We start from the raw sequence: 18,101 nt of genomic DNA, 5'->3' as shown, positions 1-18,101 counted from the left end.
ATATGTAACTTCAAGTTAAGACTACTGTAAGGGTGAAGTGTACATGTGGAAAAGTGGGGGTCACAGTTCCCTCCCTGTAGTCTGTTCCCACCCTGGCAGTGCCCATACAATCTTCCTCTTCAGCCCTGCTGTTTTCCTTGGCTCTGGTTGCTCTGAGTGCTAAAAGGGGGTTGCACATTTTCTCTTTTTTTTTTCTTTTGTTTTTTTTAAGATGTGCTTATCAAGAATATATTTTCTAAATTTTACTTTATTCTTATACTTCTTTTACAATATTATTTATTCAAGGTAAGAGGGAGATGGGGAACGTTCCCGTAGGGTATTCTTGTCCAGGAAAAGGTGATAATGAAAACTTTGTCTCTTAGACTTTTAGGGGTTTTGGCTTTGATGTATCAGGCCAAGATCATTTTATTGTCGTTACTCAGGGAGTGATTCAGAATAATGGATCTGCTAGGAAAGATGGACCAAGTTCCTGAGTTTTGTGGCTAATATTATTACGCAAGTTTGAATTGATGGAACAGTTCTGAATTGCTTCACTCAAACATGCACTGAATGAAGAATTGAATCAATACTTGCTGGGCCCTCTTCCAGCCCCTCCAGAAACAACGGGTTTATTTCTCACCAGCTCTGGTGTTGGCTAGCTGGGGATTTTGGGGAGCTCACAAACAAATAACTGCTTGAAGGGAAATCACACTGTTCTGCTGCATCCCACTAGGGTCTTATCCCATGTGCCACTGCATCAGTGCCTGTGATGTTGGGTGGCTCTGGAAGGGACACCTGCACCAATGACAGGCAGAGCAGATCTTGCTTGGAGAAGCATTAAAGGGCAAAACCGAGCCATTGGTCCTTGGAAAAGACCACCCCCTTTCTGTCTCCAATGGTTGACTGGTTGAGTCCACTCTGCCCCACCACTGGGTTAGTTTGGCATGTTTTGTTGCTATCTTGTAGCCTCGTTGCATTATGACACTCATAGTGACATGGTAGAGGAGGTTTCTGCTGAGACCCTCTTCCACTATAATACTTTCAAAGGTTCCATGGTCAGACATCCAAGCTGTCTGCATGGATGTCCATTGTCCGTGACACAACAGCTTTTCTGACAGCTTGGCTGCAAGAGAGCTGTGCAAAAGGGGATCTTGTGCTCCCTCCCCATGCTGGCAGTGGCAGTATCTCCAGTTCTTGAAGGAGCTGGTGAGTCTTGGAGGAGGGAGCTGAGCTCACTTATCCAATACACCAATGCTGCCCATGCCTGGACAAAATGCATGGGGCTGGTTGGGGGATGACTCCTAGCTAAGGAGTGAGGCCCATGCCCTCTGGATTATTTTGGTATCTCACACCTTTGATTTTGTCTGGAGGCAGGATTCCTCTCCCATCTAACACGAGACTATGCCTGATTATACCTGGCTCCTGCCTGTGTGGAGGAGGGAGATGGCACTTCCAGGGGCTGAGTCAGTCTCTTAAGAGAGAAATCACTCTCAAGTGTGTTTTTTCCCCTGATTGAAAATCTCCCCAGGTGACTGGGACCCAAGATTAGCTGCCTGCATTAAAGCCTGAGATAAAAGATGGTGAGTCCGGGAGGGGCTAGAAGTTCACTCCTGGCTCAGGTGAGGACAGAATGGGTTGAGGATAAAGGGGAATGCTTCTAAATCATATGCAAGAAGTGCAGAAAATGGCTCTTTCTCCAACACAGAAAAGCTGGTACCACCTCAGCTCAGTATTTCTGACAGCCTCATCCCCAAGCCCCATGATGGCCAGGACTGCTGTTTGCCTTTCTCCTGGGGGCAGCACTGCAGCTCACTGCTGTGTGTTGCTGCACCACAGCAGTGCCCAGACAGCCAGGTCTTGCTGCCTTGTTCAGCCCTCCTAACTTGCTTTTAAAAGCACTAACAGCACTGGTAGGGATATCCTTTCATATCCCCCAGCTCCATGCTGATATGCACCTGATCTCTTGAGATGTTGTCTGTTCTCTTCAGGAAAGCTGCCAGAAATGTCAATGTTTTCACCCTCCTGCTTTGTGTGTGGTGGTGGGGCTGTATCCCTGCTTGACAGCTGACATCCTCCCCAAGCTCTGTAATTGGGGTGATGGAACTAATGAGGGGGTGAAATCCATCCCATCACTTTCTGTGATTGTCATTTGCCTTCTCCTCCTTCATTGAGTCAATGGAGAAATCTGATATCTGAGCCAAACAAGGGACGTCTGTAACCGTGGTCTGACCAGCACTACTGGAGGCTCGGTGCTAAGGATGAGCAGAGCAACCTCAGAGCCACATGGACACCTCCCTGTGTGCTTGTCTACTGCATAAAGTCACCACAAATTAACTGTAGGTATGTCCAGAAAGTTAATGAGTTAAAGTCCTTTACAGCCTCACATGGGCCATCTTCTGCAGAAACAGTGTCCTTAATTAAATCATACCTCATTCAAGAGGTGCTGAATTAAGCCCAAAGGTGAGGAAGGCAGTCTGGGTGCCTGGTGCTGTACAGGAAAGATGTGGATCCACAGGGAAAAGGCTGCCACAGCTCATTCGCATCCACCTGCAGAGCAGAGTGGGGTAAGGAGCCAGCCTGGATTCATTAATTGTTGCTGGCACAGGGTGACAAGGAAAGCAGCCCAAGCGCAGGCCACGGGAGTGAATTGCACCTCGGCGGCGTAGCTAATTAATGAAGTGAAATGAGTGGTTGGGAGGTGGTATAATAGAGAGTGAGTCAGGCACAGCACCACATGGAGTTGATCCTATGGTTCCACCCTCCAGCATGCTCAGACCACACTTCAGGTCATCTTCTCTTGGGAGCAGGCAAAACCTCAGTTGTCTTCTGGTGGGGAGAATAAATTACAGGCAACAGGGTTAGAGAAACCCAGTACACTTATCCCAGAGGCTCAGCATCTGCTCTGGGCATGAAGGATGTTATGCTATGACTTTGAACCGTGAGCAGGAAGGAGATCCACATAGATGCCTGGGTTGGAGAGTCTAAACGGCTCAAAGGAAGAAGCTCTGCCAAGATATCTGGATCCCTGTTGTCCATCCCACTATCTCCACCACCAAGGTGATGTGGAAGTCTCTCTTCAGTTTGTACCTGGGCACCTGGACCTACCCACCTTGGGAAGGAGCCTGGTGGGTCTAACCCTCTTCAGCTGTGGGCAGGCAAAATGCACTGGCTCTCATCACTGGTTCTCATCGCCTGGTTCTCATCACTGGCACCACAGGAAACAAGGCTGCATCTTTCACTCAGGTTTGCACCTTGGCAGCAGCTGCACCTGTTTGAGCCGAGAAGCCAGCACCAAGGTGTTAAGAAAACTTTCCTGTCTGATCATTCGGGAGGCACTCAAGTTTGGGACTGGGACAGCCAAAGTGCCTCCCGAATGATCAGACAGGAAAGTTTCCTTAACAAAAGATGGACTGTTTGCATTGTGTTTTGACGTGCCCTGTGCTCACGGGGCACTTAGGGCTGCAGTTTTGGCCTCTGTAAAAAACATCTTGCAGGGGCTGGCTGGGAGAAAAAATGCCCCTGCAACTGCAGCCAAGCCAGAAAGCATCCCTGGAACTGTGAGTCTGTGGGTCTGCACCAATGCTGCACAGTCTGGGGCAGAGCCAGTCAGGTGGAAGCAGCCACACTGGGGGACAAGGAGCACACTACCAGTTCTGGGGAAGCTCCATCGCTCCCTGAATGAAGTGACCCAGGCGCTGGCTCTCCCTGATGAGGTGACCCCCGGGGTCTAGGCTGGAGCCGGGAGGTGAAGAACGAGGACATCCAGAAGAGCCCAGGCTTTCGAAATCAATTTTGGCAGTCGGAAGAAATTCTCTTTTCCTTTCCCTTCTTCGCGGCTCTTTTGTTTTCCGCAGCCTGACAGAAGAGGCTTCCAGCAAGCGGCAGGGGTGGGGGCAGAGCCCACCCGCACAAAGGCAGCTCCCCACGGGCTGTGTGACCGCTGTCACGCTTTTTCGCTCAAATCAACGCCAGGGGAGGATGACGTGAGGCTGGTGCTCCCCGGCCCCGGGGCTGATTGGTCCCAGCTCAGGTTTGAACGCCAAGGTGTCCTGGCAACGAGAAGCAGAGGAGCCAGACTTTCCCGTCCCCACTCGGCTCCGGGAGCGCGGCGGGTGCTGGAGAAAGGCAGGCATCGACGGCGAGGAGCAGCGCGGAGGGCCCCCGGCCCTCCTCCAGGTACCCTCTGCGCGGTCCCGGGCCATGCCCCGGCCCCAGCTTTGGAGGTGGGATGAGTTTCACTCAGTGTGGGTGTCAGGTGGCCGACGGCGGCACTGACTCTACACGTCGCTCAGCCGGCACCTGTGCTCCCGTCTACAGACACGGCAGTGCAGGAGCTTGTTTTGAGTGGGAGTAGGGCAAGGGAAATCACCGGGATTTTGGGGGTCTTGAAAGTGATTTTGTGGGAGGGATGCTTGGGTAGAAGCTGTGCAGGGAGGAAGGAGTCAAGCAGCCTTCAGACAGTTTGTAGGCAGCTCTCTTGCCCCAAGAGGACGGAGCAGGTGATTTTGGGTAAATTTGGGTTCGCCTGATTAACCAAACTCACGAAAGCCCTGCAGGGCAGCCAAGACTACGAGCTGTGCTAGAAGAAGGTGGCTTTAAATTGGAATTAAAGCTTTTCCTGCTGATAGCTGTCCATTCCTCTGGAGCCGGGGGGAGGGTGAGGAGGGAAGGGCCCTCCAGGGCTCAATTGTGTGTAGGGAAGCGAGGAGCATTGTGGGGGTGTGCTGTAAAGAAAAGGCTTTTTCCTCTACTTGGGAGATGGGAGCAGAGATGTAAGAAGCTTGCTGGGGGAGGGCGCTTGCCGGCACGGGGAGGCAGCACTCACCACAGCCCGTTTTGCACCTGTCAAAACTAGCAGAGACAAACATGTAAAAAGATGTGAAAGATGTGCCAGCCATTAATGACAGAGCAGGTCCAAGCTGTCCTAAACGAGGGAGCACCTCCACAGGGTAACATCCATCCCAGAGGAGCTTCCTGGCTCCGGTGGTGGGTGGTGAGCTTGTGGAAGGGCTGGTGTCCTGTGTGGATTCAGTGGCACACACTGAAAAGCAGCACCCCAACTCAGAAAGGTCTTGGTGCCACGAGTGGGGCAACAATGCCAAGACCTTTGAGATCACAGCTTGTGTTCTTTATCAGGGCACAGGGCTGAGGGCTGCCTGAGCAATTCTTACCCACAGTGCCAAAGGCACAAGAAGACTTGTTGTCATGCTTGTAGCAGAAGAGCAGTTCCTCAAGATCCTGGTGTTAGGGAAAGGCAGAGGGACATCACAAAATGAGCAGAAAGGGTTTTGCTGGCAGTGTTTTGTTGCTGACCTGGATTCTCACTGATGACCTGGAGGTGTAAGATTAGCACAGTCAGCCTATCCCAGGACTGTGGGGGGATTAGAGAAAGGGAAAGGGTCATGCCTGTTACATAGATCATTTTTCACTGTTTAAGTGGGAATATGCAACACAAATTGTCAGTTAAAAAAAAATCCTGCATAATGCAGTGTTGCCAAGGTTTATAATTCTGGGGTGATGGACTTACAGCAGTATAGGCTTTGCCTGGAAAACCCACGTACCAGGTCTATGAGATTCAGTGATGCTTTTTATATCTAAATAAAAGTTAAGAAAAAACATCTGTCCCATGTAGTAAGAGGAGGTTTGACCTAAATGAACCTGAAAATTCAGAAGCCTAAAGATGAATTAAACTGATTGGGTATTTTCATTCTTTTTTTTCAACAATCATGTTTTAGAGCCAGTTTTTAAAATTTAGCAATTTGAGACTGGGTGATACTCCTACTTGGACCAGCAGCTCTCCCTGCTCCAATTAGTTCAAATAAGCCTTGTTTCTCTGAAGGGTTAAGGCAAGTACATTCTTCAAGCCTTATTAAACCCATGAACAGTAATGTCATTCTGAAACCCAAGAGAGGGGAAAGCATACCCACACCTTGCAGGCCATAAAAAGGAACAAATTCAGCTCACTCTGTATGTCCCCAAGCATTCTGCCTAGGGAGTTTATGACTGGGAGTGTTAGCCCCACTGAAGCAGGACTTTCCCAGATAGTCATTAAATAACTTGTCTTTCCTGGTATTTTATGGAATCAACAGTGCCTGTTCCTTGCTAATAGCATCTGCTTTTATTTGAGTGGGATCATATTTTATAACAATCCTTCTGTTCAGTTTGCATGTTTGCAGTGACCCCAGCAAGTAACCACTCCATGGCTGGTAGTAAATTCACTCCCAGATGCTTAATGATGGTATTTACTGTAGGAGCCACCAGTCTTAAGGCTGTAGTGATGATGTGGTGATTAGGGTGTGTTGATGGGACACAGGGCAGTTGGGTAATTGCTAGTGGTGAGCTAGTGAACTCCCAGGTAATTGCACCTTACCTGGAGAGGTGTGCTGTCATGAGCGGTGTTTTAAAGACAAAGCTGTGAGGAGTATAAAGGACGGTCATTGTCTCCGTATGACAGCACTGAATCATGAACAGGAAATTATCCCTTCTCCATACCAAGAAAAATAAAGCTTGGTCTGTTTTCTTTCCTGTCAGTTTCTTAAAGAAAAGACACTCATGGTAGGACACGTGCCTGTCAATCTGTGCTCCTTCCTTCTCTTCATACCCTTTAAACACTTAAGTAGTAGAGATGCTCTGCTTCAGGACACCTAAAAGTGTCCTGAAAATGAGTCTTGAAAGGAGGAAAGAGAAAGACATACTCACTGTCCCTAGAAATGCCTGGCGTAGACCAAATCTCTGTTAGATCCCAGAGAGTCCTTGTAGCAGAGGGACCCCAGCAAAGCTCACTCACCAGAAGGCTTCAGCATAAGCTCAGATTTCATCCATAGACATGAGGTTCGAGCAATCCTGGTTCCTAGGAGAGCAGACATCATTAATGAGGTTATTAAGGGGAGACATTAATTTTACTTTTAATGAATGTGGGATCTACAGAAGTTTGTGTGGTCACTTGCTAGAGCCCCATGGCCCTTGGGCAAGATTTCTCAAGTCCCAGCCATCTCCATGTGTGTTTGGGCTCCTCAGGATATTACTCAGCCTGCACGTACATGGAGCTGGCAGTCCTCACTTAGTCCTAGTGTCGGAGGCTATCTCAGGTGCTGCATCACCCCCAGTGCCTGCGATCTCCAGCCTTGGCACTTTGTGTTTGTTTGCCCTGCATACCCATCAGTGGAAAAGCCAAAATTGCTTTGCCCTCCCCTCTCATGCAGGAGAGGGCTGAAGACATGATCCCTATAATTGCCACCCTCTCCTACCCCAGAAAGGAGTAATCCCCAAAGCAGTGGTGACGCTAGAGTCCTCTAATGCTTCTGGAGTCTTCATCATCAGGTCCTGGAGGGCTTTGGGAAAGATGCCTTACATCTATTTTACAGCTGAGAGGGTGAAAGCAAAGTAAGGGGCAGAACCTTGACACGCATTGCCAGAAGGAGAGCAAATGGCAGGCTCTCCCAGCAGGGCCAAGGGGCTGATAGTGGTGCTCTCACCTTACCCAAGGTTCGAGCTCACCAGGTTGGTCTGGTACCAGGAATGCTCTGGTTGAGTGGCTCTTTATCTGCTCGAACCTTTTCATTTTGTCTCATGATTAAGAGACAAAGATGGGGAGTATGTCTTTTCTCTCCAAATTATTGAGCTTTCCTTTCCCTCTGTAGCAAGAGAGAAAAATTGCAGCAAAACAAATTCCAGTACAAGATTGTTCCAGTGATGGGGAAAAAATAAGTAATATGTGGGCCCAGGACAACCCAGGAGAGAGTCTGCTCTTGCCCCAGCAATGATTTAAGGGGCTTAGCAAGTCAGTACCAACAGTAAAGCTGTGGCAGGGTTATCAATATATTAAGAATTTTGGGCAAGTGGGCCAGATGTTTCCAGGTACTGGCTGATAGAAATGATAGTGCTGGTCCAGGTTGCTGTAGTTCCATTGACACGCCTGGAGCTGCTCTACTGTTATGGTTAGTGATGGGAAAAGTGGTTTAAACTGTTCTCCTTCCCCAGCCTGATCCAAGCACTCACTGCTCCACCTTGTTTGTTGGCATGAGCATTTACCCAGCTGCCTGATGCAGAGGCACTGGTCTGGCGTAAGAAAAAAAAAAAAAAGCACAACATTTTCTCCCTTGGGGATTTTCTACAGCTGGACAAGTCCTTGATCTAGTTCTCTGCACCAAAAGCAGTGCAGGCATGGTGGAGGGGAAAGTGCAGCTGTTGGCCCACCACTGCCTGCTTTAACCAGTCCAAAATATCAGCTTGAATGCGAGGTCATGGATGAATCCTTTCCTCTGTCGTTCCTCTGGTGCTGATAAGGGAAACATGTTGATTGTGGTTTTACTGACCACTGCCAGATGTTTGAAATTCTTTAGTTTAATCATTGGTCCAGGACCACTAGGTCCAGTGGCTCTGATCACAGGAGTGCTGGGCTGAAGGAAATCCCTTGAAACCTGCTCTCTGGTACCAAGATGATCACTGAGCTACACAATACCATAAGCCCTACCAATACAATATCTTTGAACCTGAAGATAGTGAGGTACAGGCAGAGATCAGAGCACGAGATTCAGAGGCTGGAGCTGTTGGGTGTTGATCCTGGCTCTACTGCCAACTCTCTTTGTCCTTGGGCAAATTATTTACCTTTCCTTTTCTCTGCTCCCCTTCCATCCCCTTTCCAAATCCTTTGTCACATGAGGGCTGGGGAGAAGCTTGCAAAACTCCTTCTGAAGTGCTTTGAAGACAGAAAGCAGTATGAACAAATGATAAGTTGTATGGGCAATATAAACAAACCTGGCTACATATTTCCCAGGCTCAATGAGGAAGGAGGAGGGATTAACTGGTGGGTGGCACCCACCTCCTAATTACAAGGCTTGTCTCTGGATCCCTTCAGTGTGAAGCATCCTCTTGGCTGAAAAGCAGATGATATAGTCACACCTGAGCAGAGGTAGGGGAAGAAAAACTTGTCACACAAGTGAACCAGAGTGGCTGTAAATTTCCTTTGGGAGGGAATGAGTGGTGGGTGCCAGCAGTGGGTTGAAAATGGTCTTCTGGACCACCTCCAGACCTACTGGTTCAGCTATGCCTCTTCTTTCTTCTTGTCTGGTGAGTTGTTCCAGGTGATTGCTAGATGACTTTGAGGGTCCCATAAGATCTAGGGAAGTCCTTCCTGTAGCTGCCATTAGACTCCATTTATCCTTTCTGACACCTGATTTGGGGGATAACCTCTGGCACTTTAGTACTCTATTTGAACCACACCAATTTGTCAACTCAAAAAGCAGCACAGCCCCAAAGTTTAAGATTGAATAAGTAAATTGTGAGTATGCTTTACTTTCTGAACCTTTGCAGCATTTCAGGGTCACATTTCTAAGGTGTCTTTGCAACAGCGGGAGTTAAAACCTGATGCTGCATGTGTATGTGGTAAGAAAAGTGAGATATCCACACAAACAGCTGCTGTTGAGGAGACAAGAAACGCAGCAGACACCATGAAGGCTGATGGACCTTTGGAGAACAGCCCCAGACAGGTGTCTTGGGCCCCTTCCACAACACCCATGGTTCTTGTCTTACTGCTAGTTTTTGCATTTCACACGTGCTCATGACCTTGCCTAAAATCTAGGTTATTCTTGCAGGTATAGCAACTCTGAAGAGCACCTGGAATAGGTTTGTAGTTCTGGCCCCTTGTTTTGGCCAAGTATGGCAGAGAAGTGCAGGTTTAGCAGCCTGGGACCAGGGAAAGCAGCTGCAATTTGCGCCTCTGCCTTTGATGCTTTATAGCTTGGGCAAAAATCAATCGGGATCTGTTGAAAGAAGACATGTAAGTGCCTAAAAGTGCAGACTGATATCTGCGTGCTGTTTATTTTGGTTTTAAGCTGGATCTCATAATTTCATTTTACGTTTGGTAGATAGGAAGAAATATTATTTCTCTCTCCTTTTAATAGTCTTCTCCAGCATGAAAGCTGCTGGGGTAGGAGATGTCCCCATATGTGTGCAAGTGCACGTTGCATGCCCTGATCTCAGTTGGAGGCTTATATTGAATTACAGAACACTAGCTCTGGAGCTGAGCAGCTAAGACGCTCTTTAAGCCCTGCAGAGCTGCATGTAGTGGAGGGCATTTTTCCCCGGTGAGCATTTGATTCCTGCAGCTCTGTGGGGAAAGGGAGATATCTGCACCACCTGGGAGTGTTCCTCCATCGCTCACCAGGGCTGAGCAGCACCTGCTCACAGCCAGTGCTTTGCCTTGGAAACCCCTGATGGGTGGTGAATTTATCTGCTGCCTAGTTTCCCTCTTAGTTAGTCTGCATGGAACAGCCTCAGAGATTATTGCCCCCATCCATCCAGCTTGCCAGACAGATGTTAGAGATGGTGATGGATATATCTGCTCTCAGATTAAGAAGCAGTTTAAAATGCATCCCCTGCCAGCTGTGGCCCTCTGCCCTATTAGCTTTTAAGTGGTCTCTGGAAGAAATCCTCTTTTTTTTTTTTATCTGAGCCCTACCCTTTCCTTCAGTCTTCTGCTTATTTCTGCCTGGCAAAGCCCCAGCAGCAGCCCCCGGGCAATGTGGCACGTGCAGTGGAAACAACTTTGGCTGACTGGGATGCTTTTGCAGGGAGCCCTGGTGCTGTACACAGCATAGTGGGGAGGAGAAAATGCCTCCAGATGGAAGTCAGAAATCTCTTCCTTCTCCCTTTTTCCCCCTAACCCAACAATTCAGTAGTTGTGTCAGCATGACTAGACAGCATGGGGATAGAGAGAAGCTGGAGCCTCCACAGCATCAAGCAAAAGCCTCAGTTGCCTGTTGCAGGAGCCTCTTTATATCTCCTACTGATAGAAGGAGAAAAGGAGCTGCGTGGGGAGGGCACCACAGAACAACTCCTTTGGGGGAGAGTGGACACTCCTCTGCACTGGACATTTATATACCAGCTTGTCCTGCCCTGGTGTCTCTGCACAGGCAAACTCATTCTTGGCATGAATTTTCCTGCCTTTTCTCAGAGACCCAGAGAGTAGTCATCCCCAGGCTGCCTTTCCAGGGCTTTTCATTCTCTCAGAGACTGTAACAGTTGTGGTGCAGGTCTCATTTCTTCCCTGGGTTTGCCCTGCAACAGTGGCAGCAAGGATGTGCTCGTCCCTGCAGTCAGATTAAAGGCTGGTAAGCTGCTCTTTTGCCTAGGTAGATTTAAAAGTCCAAGAGCAACAATGCTCAAAAAATACATCCTCTCCTGAATGGAGATCTGGGGGAGAAAGTCTGGCTCGGTGCTGATGTTGTGTTGGGACAGGGATGCTGGGGTAGCAGCCTTAGTGGGAGATGGCTCTGCCTGCATTACTCGTGGTGGTGGAGGGGAAACCTGTAACATGAAAATATAAATTATATGTGTTCAGTAGATAGATAAACAGTACTTCTACCAGCACTGTAAATCAAGCCTTTTCTTCCCACCTCTTCATAGATTTTACCAGCCTAAACTGGATTTTTTTGTACAATATTTATTTTTCACTACTAAGGCTTGAAGGAACTGTATTTTCAAGCAGCCCATGACTTCTTTTTTCTAAAAAAATCAATTTTCCCCTAAAGTCAGCTCAGAGCACCTGTCTCTTTGAAAACCAGGCCCCTTTAAGACATCTCAGACTGCTTTGAATCACTAATTGTTTTTGAATAGGCAGGCCAAATGTTTTATCACTTCAAACTCCCATAGCAATGCAAATCTATACAGCTGAGAAGCCTCTTTCCATGCATGGGGGTGATGGGTATAGATAAGGATTAAAAATGGAAACAAGTTCAGCCCGGAGGTCCTCTTTGTTCCTCCCGGTCCTTGGTGGGGTTGCCAGGGCTACATTTGTTCCCTTGCATCTTTTTTGGATGAGATCCAGTGCCCCTTGAATGCAAAGGCAAGAGGTACAGTGTCGGGAGAGGGCTGGATGAGGTCCTAGGTACATACATATTTCATTGCCCATGCCACACTCTGTATTGTCTTCTCTCTCTGGTTTCACAAAGGTGGTATTTTCTAAAACTCCCACTTGTTGAGGGCAGTACAGTCCAGGCTTCATCCTGTCTAAAGTGTCTGGCTTCTCAGTTGTATTCCACTCTCTCTGAATGGTAGCCAGGCATATTTCCTATGCCTGGCGAGAAGAGGGGGGATGCTTGGTATAAAAAACCAGGACCCTCCAGAGAGCCATTGGGAGGGGAGTACATGTGCTGTGCCATGTCCTTCCCAGGGTTGTTGTGTGTGTTTTGGGACCATGCTGGTTCGCTCAGTGTGCGGGAGAAGAACACCACTTGCAGAGCCTTACTGGTGCTGGGCTGCCCTGACTTCTTTAACTAACCCACAGCCTGAAGGCAAATATTGACTATTAAGAGGTGGAAAATGTTGGTGAGCAAGGAGGGCAGTCTAAATCCTCCTTTTTGCTTAGGTCGCCTGTTATTAGAGCTGCCTGCTGTGTGCTGAGTACGGGTGTGCTCAGAAATTGCCAAGAGCTCAGCATTATGGAAGCAAAAGCCAATTTACTGACTTCCCAATAGAAAGGAAGATACATGCTGAATGTGCATCTGTTGGATGATATTTCTGTTTCAGTCATGCTGCTAACATACAAATGGAAAAGCAACTTTATTTGCATGATTCGTGTAGTTACTAGAAAAACTTGGGTTAAGAATACAGTGATACTACGTAGGCATCAGGTACTATTTATTCTTAGCAGAGCAGGTAATAAAATCTGTTTTCTATTTGGCTCCCCAAGTGAATTCCAGTTGACATGGCCTAATCTACTTCTGTACTCTGGACATGGAGACCAAATATCTTCATGTAAAATCAATAGCTAACAAGAAGCAGTCCCTTGAAGATATTAACAATTTATCTTTAAAATTAAAAGACAGACTGTGAAATTTTGTCAAAGAGGAAAAAAATCTCTGCTCCTCTTTGTTTAGGTATTGTTATTTGTGTGTTTCAGGTGCATATAGGAACCACTTAGGACTTAATCAACTAAGGATAACAATTGTTATCATCATTGTACTTTTAAAAGAGACAGCTGCTTGGCTGCTTTCCCACCAGACTGGAATTTCCAGGGAGACACAGAGGAACTGGAGTGATTTTAGGCCTTCATCCCTGTTCACCAAAGAGCTTTGGCTCAACAGGACTGAAACCCAGGATTAAATCCTGCAGGGGTTTATGTCTTTAGTATTGGGTTCCAGCCCAGATTTAACTATCTCGCTGAACTGGGGTCTTAATACATAACCCTAGTGTTAGCCAGGGAAAAATAAAAAAAAAAATTTAAAAAAAAGATTTTGCGTATAAAAATATTTTAGGACAATTAGAAACTATAGAACTTGCCTGTCCTTTGCAAGCTTGTGTTGAGAGGTGGACTTGGATGTCCAAGTCAGTATCCAAAGCAATCCAGGCTTGGAACCCTCCTTGTTTCTGCGCAAGGTCCCCACTTGGCACTACCAAGATGCAGAGCTGGTGTGAGTCTGTGCTGTGCTCTGACACCTGGCACCAGCAGCCACAGCAGAGCAAGGCATGGGAGAGAACCTCCAGTTTTGGTGATGTGAGAGGGCTGTGAGGCTGGAGATGAGGGACTGGCTGTGTGTAATGTGGGGGATTCTGAGAGCACAGACTGGCAGGTGGCTACTGAGGCATGTTGTTGGAAAAGCAATTAGGGATCAATGGGAATGGCATGGGTAGGGAGCAGGAAAAGGTGTCCCAAAGGATGGAAACTGTGCCAGGCTCGGGTGCCCTTCCAGCATGAAACTGGGAGCCCAGGCAGGGAAGGAGGGGGAAAAGCTGCAGCAAGAACCAGAAAAACCTGCTTATGCCAGGCTGGGATTCACATTACTCACACTGGTTTAAAGCAGGTCAGGTTCACTTTGGTTTCCAGGCAAAGATGGCCAAACTGCCTAAAGACTGTTTTCAGCTCAGAGCAGTTCTGAGCTCCCCTGTGCCTGTTCCCTGTGTCACTGCCCTTGTGCACTCCTACCTTTCACCAGTGCAAGATCTTTCCTGGGATTTAAGCCTTTCTAAGCAAAGGCTGGGCTAGGGGCATGCAAAAAGGCATGTTCCCCAGCCCACCTGAGGGGTGGGATTGCATCTGGGCACTCACATCTCCTGAAACCACAGGGTTTGAAGAAGCAAGCTTGCTGGTTGAAGCTGGATGGGAAACTGCTTCTGGAGACGCTCCCCATTGCCAGGGAAGAGTGATCTGCCTCCCCCAGATGCCTTCCCTGGTGAAAAGCTCCTGACAGTGGTGCAAGCTGCCCTGCTGCAGGTCTCATCCACACTGGCACCAGGGCTGGCTGCACCATGCTTCTCCTTCCCACCAGAAGATGGGCCAGGTGGGTCAGCCCACGACTTACTGGGTTCTTACAGTCAACTGGGTGTAAGTAGCAAAGATGAAACCACAATCTTGCTGAGAAGAAGGAGGGGGAAAGGAGCTAACAGCGTTAGAAATCAGATTGTCGGAGGCTAATGGCTATGTCTGCTTATTAGGCAGCAATAACAGTAATTTACCTTTGAATTCCAATAATTCATCATAACGCTTTGCACCTACCTCATGAATCCTCACTGCTTATCTCACCCCTCTTGTTTAGGGATCTGAAAGCATTTCATAAACATTAATTAATTGTTCCTCCACACCCCTAGAAGCAAACTAAACATTATCCCAACTTTGCAGCTAGGGAAGCTGAGCTCACCTAAAGAGATAACAACTGAGCAGGGATGCAGGGGCCTATGGTGCAGACCCTTACCCCAGCTTCTACCACAGGCATCTTTCTGCAGATGGCTCTGCAGTGTGGACATTGGGAGCACAATCCAGGGTAATTCAGCCCCTCACCCATGCATGTTTCTGTGCTTACCACTATTTTCAGGTGGCAGGAGAGCCGTAAAAAGGGTAAGAGCTGCTCCTGCCTTGGAGATGTCTACAACACTCATGTCTATCTCATCACCTTCAAGCCTCCACCACAGGGACCAGGCACCTGCCAGTGTGAAGCACCTGTCATTATTCACAGTAGGACTCTCCCTTTTTTAATGACTACGTTAATGACCCTAATCTGTTGGTGTGCATGTGGTTAATCCCACAGCTCTACAGACTAGCAGTTCAGAGAGGTTTCCTCTCCCGCCTTCTCACACCTCACTTTGCATCCTAACCTAATGCTTCAGCACTGAGATGAGCTGGTGGCACCTGTCCAAAGCAGAAGGCACTGCCCTGTCAGCTTGAAAATCAGGCTGCTGTGAGTAAATATCCAGGATACAACAGTAATGAATCAGGCCATCCCTCTCCAAGGTCTCAGATAGGGGATGTGACGTGTGAGCAACATCCTGAAACAAGATGCTTGACCTTAAATCTGTTCTCATGTGCTTTGGTGGATCTTGGTCCTTAAGAAAGAGGGAGCCTGTCACAGATACGGTGTGTGACAAAGAGGTAAATTAAGTGGAGGATGTCCTCTCCAAATAACGAGCCTTGGCAGTGGAGGGGAGGACAAGACGCTGGAGGTCCATGTGAGGCCAGTAGTGGCCTGCTAGGCAGGAGGTTATTTTTTTTTTTTCAGACACCAACTGTTGACTTTTGGAAGCCAAATGGATGCCAGCATCAGAGCAGGAGGGTTGTGTTTCATAGACAAGTCATGGTGGATTAAAGGTAAATGAATCTGCAGCATGATGGACAAATAGGATCAGTGCCGGGAATCCCAGCTCCTGGTGGGGGATGGATTAGTAACGGGTACTGGTGCATTTGCACACAGGGAGGGAGTGAATAGCAAGGCAGGGAGGTTTCCAGCACTGCCCTGCCTGTAGCACTGAATGAAAGAGACATCTCTGGGCTCAAAGAAGAGAGGTCAAGCCTAGATAAACACCGGCTTGGTCCCCCATCAGAGAATCACTGAGGCATGAAGAAAAACTTTAACAGCTGCAATGCTGCTTTTGAACCTCCTAGTAAAAGGGAGGGTCAGGAGGTCAAAACTTTCAATGCCTCTGGGAAGAAGAGGACTTTTCCCTGCAAGTTCAGTTGAAAAACCGAACTAAATTAGCATGACCACACTGCTAAATGCTTGGGAAACCTGAACGGCTTGGGTCACAGGCTCCCTGAGCAGCAGAATGGTGAAGAGCTGTTGCATTCCCATACTCAACAGCCATAATTAATGAGGCTATTTCCTAGGCTAAAGGCAGGTCTTCAGAATTCTGTCCAGCAGCTGGATGGGAAATAAAATCTTGTGGGATGTGCTCTGGGCATCCTTTCTTCTCCTGACAGTGTTGCCCTTTCCCCTTTCTGTTTCTCCTGTCCATTTTCTCTCTCTCACTCCTATCCAACTTTGTTTCAGCTACTTCTTCCTCCCCTATTCCTGGTGTCACACAGCTCAACTCACTGTTGAAGTGGGGAATGGCAATGAGGTTGTAATGACCCCACCATACTCTCCCCTAAGGATGCTGGATGGGAATGCAAGAGCTCCAACCTAATTAAATCCCTTTTTTTCTACTTTTTATTGCAAAAGGGGCGAGAGCTCTGCCCCACATTTTGAGTTATTCACTTCCACTTTGGAGCTGGATTTTGCTGGTTTGGACCTTTTGCAAGAGCCATTCTAGCAAAGCCAAGGCAGTGCAGGTTTCTGGAGGATGTAGGGACCTGAGATTTCTGGCTCTGACTCTGTCGTGGGTTTTTACAATGCCTTTCCGCTTGGCTCATATTCGTCTTGTACTGTGAATGTGCTGGACACCACTTTTCATGAGACCGTTCGCAGGTCATCTCCCTTCACAGCTCCCACCACCCCAGGTGTGGAAAGCAGAGAGACACATGCAGCCCTTGCAGTGGCTGTCAGTGCTTTTGGAAAGGGGATGTTTGCCTACACAGGGCAATTCAAATACATAAGACCAATGTAGCCAAAAAGTTTACTGTCTCAGACCGCAATCCTACAGGCTGCTGTTGAGCATCACCATTTGTATTGCAGTCACAGGAGACAAGTGCTCAGCAAATTTTCCAGGCCTGCTGCAGAAGCAGAATTAATGCTCCTTTGAATAAAGCAGGAGGACAAGAAATATATCAAGTTTCAGAGGCCAAGAGGCCTGCCTTTGAAGGAGAACAGCTAGTCTACCAACCAGACCAAAGTCTCTCTTTCCTCCAAGCCCTAACCCAAGCAGGGCTGCAGGTGGAAATGATGGGGTATGGTCTGTAGTACACTGGCAGTCAGCTGCAGTGGCTCTGTGATGCTGAGCCCCGATTCGGCATTCCTGTGATGCTGCAGCATCTTTTCTTTCTCATGTCTCTTGTTGTCCTAGAAACAGAGAAAAAAATTCTTCCAGAGAAGTGTTTTTGTTAAATTTGAGGCAGCATCTTCTGTTTCTTACCGAAACAGTGTATGGTTGCATAATAAAACCCTTGCCAGAAAATCAACTGCAGGTTGACCTTCTGAAGAAACCTGGGAAAACTTCATACCCTCCAAATTTCCCAGAGTCCTAAGAGTACTGAAAGAGTCAATGGGCACTTCCTAACACTGCTAAAAATATATGTTGAGCAATGGGAGGCAGTACTCCTGTATATATATAAATATTTTTATCTATTTTCATATAGATGTAATTATATGTATTATTTATACATATTATTTATATGTACATATATATAGGTCCTCTCTTCTAGCTTTGAATTACGGCTCTTGAGGTAGAGGGTGTCTGCTGAAAGTCAATATGCCATATGGTACCGGCCACTTTTCTCTCCTGGTGCCAGGACTTTGCTGGAAAGGCTGGCATTTTGGGGGTGGTTGTCTTTATTTGAGAGGAAAACTCATCTGGGATAAACATGCCCTTCTGTATGCTCAGGCAGGCAAGGGATGCACTGAGTAATTTCCCTGAGGCACATGAAATGTTGTGGCTGTGTCAGGAAAGGATAGTGACTGAAAAATCTCCTGAGGCTCACAGGATCTGGAGCCACATTCCCAAGGCCTTAAGGAGTCCATGGGAAGGGGAGAAGGAGAGGAAAGCACCATGGGGGCCATGTAGCCCTTGTGCCTCAGAAGGAGGGGGACTGCAGCTCTTGCCTCTGGTGCCTGCTGGGAGATGACAAAATAACAGACAACCCTCAGGTTGGCAGGAAGGTTTGACAGCCATTATGCTGACTGCATCCAGCTCCTGTGGAGACGCCTCTGAAAATCTGGCTTCTCACTCTTTCCTTTTAGAGATGGGCCTAAAAAAGA

At 47.8% G+C, this 18,101-nt stretch overlaps 1 protein-coding gene across 2 annotated transcripts in view; it reads left to right on the top strand.

Annotated features, from left to right (window-relative positions):
* Positions 1-18,101, top strand: part of LOC135415659 (ras association domain-containing protein 7-like) — a 48,425-nt gene that overhangs the window by 7,780 nt on the left and 22,544 nt on the right. The window contains exon 1 of one of the 2 annotated variants that reach the window (XM_064657683.1): positions 3,501-4,155. The exons of the other annotated variant lie outside the window; for it this stretch is intronic. The gene's annotated coding sequence lies outside the window, so the exon portion shown is untranslated. Of the gene's footprint in view, positions 1-3,500; positions 4,156-18,101 lie in introns of those variants that run through there. 2 annotated transcript variants of the gene reach the window in all.

Source organism: Pseudopipra pipra, chromosome 6, assembly GCF_036250125.1.
Source record: "Pseudopipra pipra isolate bDixPip1 chromosome 6, bDixPip1.hap1, whole genome shotgun sequence".
Taxonomy (NCBI): domain Eukaryota; kingdom Metazoa; phylum Chordata; class Aves; order Passeriformes; family Pipridae; genus Pseudopipra; species Pseudopipra pipra.
Note: the sequence above shows the minus strand (reverse complement) of the source record. Positions and strands in the feature narration are given on the sequence as shown.